Genomic DNA, 7409 nt, shown 5'->3' with positions numbered 1-7409 from the left:
TTACCAGGGTCATTCCAGAGCCCATCTCCAATCAGCGTGAAGGTAAATGTAACTGGGTTCAAAGGTCAGTGTTCCTCCAGGAGTTAACTGTTGTTAAAATGAAATTCTTCCCAGTTCCTGTTGGTTTGTCTGTGGCTGCCTCCCAGCACACAAGTCAAACACTGTCAGATTACAAATTTAGGTTCTCTTAAGATTTTAACTTTGATTGTTTGATTCATTATCTACTGTGGCACCATGTGGATCCACTGTGTCTCAATTCACAGTGGATATAGAAATTATAGAACAAATTCTTGACTTTTTTCGCATTTAAATTTTTGTATTTTCTCTTTTAATGGAGTAAGTTTGGGCTCCTCTATTTCATTTATATTATTATATTACAATTATGCTAAATCATGAGTCATTAATCTCAGAGTGAACATATGGACACACTGATACCTGTTGTGTAAATAGCTAGCTACTCAATCATGCGCCCTTCTGTAATACCATACTTCTGTAGTTTATCCAACAGTAAAGTGTGATCTATAGTATCAAATGTTTTCTGTAAATCAAAGAAAACCCCTCCAGAGTATTGCTTGTTCTCAATTGCATTTGTAATTTTTTCAACAAAATCAATTAAAACCAGTGAAGTAGTAAGATTTTTTTTTTCTAAATCCTTATTGCTGTTCACTGAGTATATGATGTTTAACCTCTTTACAAATATCTTTTCCAGAATTTTTGAAAATTGTAGTAACGGTGAGCTTGCAGGGGTGGAGGCCAAGTGGTTGATGCACTTGGTTTCAGTGTGGAAGGTTCCTGGTTCAAATCTCACCCCTGCCACGTTTCTCCATGTAATGGAAGGGAATCTAACGTAAAACCAGTGCCAATTCAACATGCAGATCCACCTTGGATTTGCTGTGGCGACCTTGAGTGCAAACAAGTGAGTAGCCGAAGGGACTTAACTTTTGTAGTAACTGCGAGATTGGGCTATAGTTTGAAAATACATGTTTGTCACCAGATTTGAACAGCAGTATCACTTTAGCTATCTTCATTTTAGAAGGAAATTTCCCAGTTATTAATGACAAATTACAAATATAAGTTAAAGGTGTCATTTTAACATTGCATGATCATTTGCAACTGTGTTTGTGTGGTATTCTACTGGTCAGTACACTTACAAAGAAATTATTATTAATATGCAATAAAAATTACAGCTCGCATATTCACTTTTGTTGGAGCTGATTTTGTGTTGATATGCCAAAAGGAAATAGGGGAGAGGGAGGGGAATCAAACTCCATATTTTTAACTCTGAGATGCTGAAAGTGTGTGTGTGTATGTATGCATGTGTATATATATATATATATATATATATATATATATATATATATATATATATATATATATATATATATATATATATATATATATATATATATATATAGCGTGTGTGTGTTAATTAGTAAAATAAAGTTCAAAAAGTCCTCCTATAGTACAGATTTGCTGTATATAAAAATTCAATCATTATTTTGTGTTTTATTGAACAAATAAAGTGCATGAAAAATGAGAACCAGTAATAAAATGTTGAAACAGTCAGGGGTGAAAATCATCAGAATTATGCCAAATTAGAAAAATTACAAACAAAATAATAATACAAACACAATGTAGTAATAATAATACACGTTTGTGATGTTACATTTATGTACTTGTTACAGTCAATGTGTGACTTCAGAACTACAATAAAGGTTAAAGAATGAAGATAAAACGAGACTCCCCCCCATATTGACTTGTGTGATCCCCCTCCCCTTCCTGATGTCGCGAGTGACGTCACAGCTTGAGCTGCTCAAAACCTGTTGGAGCTTCATTGTGAGCACAGTCAGTTGGAGCATTTCGTTGGGAGCGCAGCACCAAAGACGTCCAAGTTTAAAAGTTGTTTTTTGTGGCTAAGGACATATTTCAGCCTTTTTTTGTGGATCCATAACTATCGCGTTTAACCAAAAATAAGAGTTTTACCACTTGTGAAGGTAAGCCTGCTCTAAACTTGGAGTTGTTATTTAGCCTGCTAAGTTAGCTTAGCCACCAACATTTCATTTGTAAACAAAGAGCTTTTGCACACTTTTATTCATGTCTGTGATGCTGCATTTTATTGCACGTTGGAAATCTATTTTTCTGATTAGATTTTGTTCAATTTTTGTTTAAAAAAGCATTATAGTTTTTTTATTGTTTGTGTTGCTAGGTGCGTTGCCATGGTGCTGTGACGTGGGATCTGATCTCTGTCTAAAACCAATCTTGCCTGAGATTTATTTGATTATTTGGTAAAACAGATCACTCGACTCAAGTACGACAGCAAGCAACAATATATTGTAAGAACTATTGTAACTTTGAGGAGTTACGAACTGATATTTTGATGAGGTAAGATTTGGAACCAATATTTTCCATTTTGAGATGAAGAAACTAACATTCACTAGGTTGCCTCAGTATTTTCAGTCTCCTGTGACATCAAGCTTTAATGGAATTTATCTTTAACTTATTAGAATTACTATTATTTACATTTAAATGTGGCATGGTGAAGGATTTTTTCCTAATTCAAAACCCAGCAGCTATATATTTTCATTATTGCTTCATCACTTGTTTATTTTCTGAAATAATTAATTGGATGGGTGAGCCATATATATATATATATATATATATATATATATATATATATATATATATATATAAAATAGTTGTTATCCACATCGCAAAATGATGCCTTCAGATGTCTTCTTTTGGTCACAGCTCAAAGATATGAAATGCACTGCTTGATAGAAAACAAATTAAATAAATTAACCAGATAACATTCACATTTAAGAAACTGAAACCAAAGAATTTGGATATTTAAAACAAGTCGTAAAATGATTTGTTAATAATTAAAATAGTTCTCAATTAATATAATACTCAATAATCTATTAATCGTTGCAGCTCTACTCACAGCCAGTTTTCTTCAGATAAGTCATGTTTGTTGGTGTTTGTTAAACTCGTCCTTGAGAAGCTGGATGCTGAGTGTGTTCTTGATATACTGGATTTGATCTTTGAGCTAAGATTCTGGGGGTAAGAACCAGGGTTCTTTGTACATGGCGGTGGCATGGTGCTTAGTGATTAGCACCGGTGCCTCACAGCAAGAAGGTTGTTGGATCGATTCCCGGCCTTTCTGTGTGAAGTTTGCATGTTCTCTCTGTGTCTGCATGGGTCTCCTCCGGGCACTCCGGTTTCCTCCCACAATCAAAAACATGCTAAATTAGGGTCTGCTCCTTTCTCTGCCCCTGACCAAGGCAGCGTTTACATCTGGAGTTGGTCCCCGGGCGCTGGACTGTGGCTGCCCACTGCTCCTAGTGGTTGGATTGTGTCTAACTGTAATTAGGATGGTTAAATGTAGAAGACAAATTTCATTGTATGTATATATACGCAATGACAATAAAGACTATTCTATTCTATATTCTACATGTGACCTCAGTCTGGTCTGAACTTGCTGTGTCCGGCCTCCACCCTTTATATTCTGTGCATTTCAGCTGCATTCTTCTCAAAAGATACGAAATGATGATGAATTATATTCTTAAATATACAACCCCTGGCAAAAATTATGGAATCACCGGCCTCGGAGGATGTTCATTCAGTTGTTTAATTTTGTAGAAAAAAAGCAGATCACAGACATGACACAAAACTAAAGTCATTTCAAATGGCAACTTTCTGGCTTTAAGAAACACTATAAGAAATCAAGAAAAAAAGATTGTGGCAGTCAGTAATGGTTACCTTTTTAGACCAAGCAGAGGAAAAAAATATGGAATCACTCAATTCTGAGGAAAAAATTATGGAATCACCCTGTAAATTTTCATCCCCAAAACTAACACCTGCATCATATCAGATCTGCTCCTTAGTCTGCATCTAAAAAGGAGTGAACACACCTTGGAGAGCTGTTGCACCAAGTGGACTGACATGAATCATGGCTCCAACACGAGAGATGTCAATTGAAACAAAGGAGAGGATTGTCAAACTCTTAAAAGAGAGTAAATCATCACGCAATGTTGCAAAAGATGTTGGTTGTTCACAGTCAGCTGTGTCTAAACTCTGGACCAAATACAAACAACATGGGAAGGTTGTTAAAGGCAAACATACTGGTAGACCAAGGAAGACATCAAAGCGTCAAGACAGAAAACTTAAAGCAATATGTCTCAAAAATCGAAAAATGTGCAACAAAACAAATGAGGAACGAATGGGAGGAAACTGGAGTCAACGTCTGTGACCGAACTGTAAGAAACCGCCTAAAGGAAATGGGATTTACATACAGAAAAGCTAAATGAAAGGCATCATTAACACCTAAACAGAAAAAACAAGGTTACAATGGGCTAAGGAAAAGCAATCGTGGACTGTGGATGACTGGATGAAAGTCATATTCAGTGATGAATCTCGAATCTGCATTGGGCAAGGTGATGATGCCGGAACTTTTGTTTGGTGCCTTTCCAATGAGATTTATAAAGATGACTGCCTGAAGAGAACATGTAAATTTCCACAGTCATTGATGATATGGGGCTGCATGTCAGGTAAAGGCACTGGGGAGATGGCTGTCATTACATCATCAATAAATGCACAAGTTTATGTTGATATTTTGGACAATTGAAAGGATGTTTGGGGATGATGAAATCATTTTTCAAGATGATAATGCATCTTGCCATAGAGCAAAAACTGCAAAAACATTCCTTGCAAAAAGACACATAGGGTCAATGTCATGGCATAGGGTCAATGTCAATGAGCAGATCTGATTTGATGCAGGTGTTAATTTGGGGCATGAAAATTTACAGGGTGATTTCGTAATTTTTTCCTCAGAATTGAGTGATTCCATATTTTTTTCCTCTGCTTGGTCTAAAAAAGTAACCGTTACTGACTGTCACAATCTTTTTTCTTGATTTCTTATAGTGTTTCTTAAAGCCAGAAAGTTGCCATTTGAAATGACTTTAGTTTTGTGTCATGTCTGTGATCTGCTTTTTTTCTATAAAATTAAACAACTGAATGAACATCCTCTGAGGCCGGTGATTCCATAATTTTTGCCAGGGGTTGTAAAATACCATCGCACAAACAGACTCATTCAATAATGGCTTTTATCCCATGGTGGACATTTATTCTTTCTTAACTTGTTTAGTAGTTGAGCTGTTCTGTTCTGAAAGTAGAGGTCAACAGACCTGAAATCAACCTGTTTTTAATGATACATGAAACTGTCATTTCAGGAATTGATGTTAAAGTGAATAGTGTGTTTGAATCACATTCATGTCTCCTATTACTTGTAATAGTCAAATTTAATAGAACACTGCAGTATCAATAATAACACTGCAAAATCAGTCACCTAGGTGACTGATTTCACGTGAATGTGCAGTAATTTTTCTTTCTCTTTTCAGCTTCCATAATCAAATGGAGTACCTCACAGAAGAAGCCTATACCATGGGTGCTATCGATGTCAAAATCACAAATGTGGTGGCGACTTTCAATACCATGTGCCAGCTAGATCTGAAATTCATTGCCCAAAATGGCATCAATGTAGAAGAAAAGCAACGTTTTCAGGTAAGTAAGTACAAAGTATGGAGCAAGTTCCTAAGGGTGGCCAAAATCTCACCAATCCTTACAGTGCCAGAGCATGTTTTACTCTCAAAGTCTAGTTTGTGCAGTTTGAGTGATCCATACAGAGCTCTGGCACATTCCACATGTTGTGGGCCTGCTCACTGTGCCAGATGCCAGACGGATGTCAGATGTCATGTCACTGACACGACAGTTCCTTTTAATAATGACTGCGAATATAATTAAATTACTGCTTGGATGATACAGTCTTCAATTTGGGCTTTAAATGGGGAGGTGTCGTAAAGTAATTATTGCCAGAGTTCCTCAGTTATATTTACAGACTGTGTGCACCTGTCAGTAAAGATATGGTACTTTTTGTATGCTCCTAAATTTTACAGCATTTCAAGTTTTATTTCATCTCCCCGATGAAAATGCTTTTCTAAAATGCATTGTTAATGTCTTCAATGTCACAGTTGTATGTATTTAATTTATTTGCAATTCAGAATTTGAGTTTGTTTTTTAATGAATGCCTGTTTACTAATTAACAGTCGAATGAAAAAATCTTTTGCTCTGATTTCAGCATGTCACAATGCAACTTCAGAGACCCAGAATCTTGGCAAAAATATATGCCTCTGGGAAGGTCACGTGCGTCGGAGCAAAAAGGTCCGTATTTCACACAACCCATAAACATACACATCTATAATCACATTTTATTTTATGGTTGGCATATTTCCAGACTTAAGCACCAACATTGCTCATGCCAACGAGCTTTTTCGTTGGCATTTGCTGAACCGTGTGGATCTCACTCTCTCATTCCTGCTGTTTTCTCTTTTAGTGAGGAGAAAGCAAAGGTGGGGGCTCGAGAAGTGGTCTACGAGCTGCTGAAGCTGGGCTTTAAGGTGAGAGTACGGACTCAGATATTATGATTAGGACTGAATTCATTTCATATGAAAGACATTAGAGCACTGATGTATGTCCTGCGCACTGAGCTATAAGTTTACATTCTGAATTCTTATTGTCACCAATGTGTGCAGGGAGCTTCAGGGAATCACACAGAGACAAGGAAGAATTTTTTAACTATGCCTGATCTTATGTTCTGAGTTCTTTATGACTTCATACAGGGGGTTGTAGTGTGAGTGGGTGTGGAGCTGACTTCCACTTATTCTATCTGTCCAGGTGACGTTCTCCGCATATAGGGTGGTGAATGTGATGGCAGTGTGCCACCTGCCCTTCAACATCAACATTCCGCTGTTTGCACAGCAGAACCGTGCCAGGATCAAGTAAGTCAGCATGATGTTGAATCTTGATCTGCCTCAGTTCTCGTGCTTGTTGACTGTGATTCAGTTTCACCACAACAACTACTTGTTACAGTGCAGTTTGTATTTATAGGATGATGTAGAGCAGACTGAAGGTGTCGTCATGTCTGAAATACTTCTGTTTTTTATTCAACAGCTGTTCTGAGTTCGGATAGATTTCACTGTCTCATACAACATTTTTCCTCACATGTTCTTTAATGTTTGTTTGTCAGATATGACAATGAATTCTGGAAAGTGCCTTTGTGGAGGGTGGAAGACCTGCAGACTACAATCAGGATCCCCTCCAGTGGCTCCCTCACTATCACAGGTGTCTCACTTACATACACACACACACACACACACACACACTAATTCATCATCACAATGTTGGGGCTGCAAACCAGCGTGGTGTCAACTGACATTCTGCAAAAAATATTCTAACCCAAAAACACTGTGTTGCTGAGACCATATAAATTTAATAGTAGTATTAATGAGCTTTACATTTAATTATTTTAAAGTTGGGACGTCAAGGGGCAAAATCAGATCAAAGCACATTAAACA

The sequence above is a fragment of the Thalassophryne amazonica genome, chromosome 4 (genome assembly GCF_902500255.1).
Source record: "Thalassophryne amazonica chromosome 4, fThaAma1.1, whole genome shotgun sequence".
Taxonomy (NCBI): Eukaryota; Metazoa; Chordata; class Actinopteri; order Batrachoidiformes; family Batrachoididae; genus Thalassophryne; species Thalassophryne amazonica.
This window is presented reverse-complemented; position numbering follows the sequence as displayed.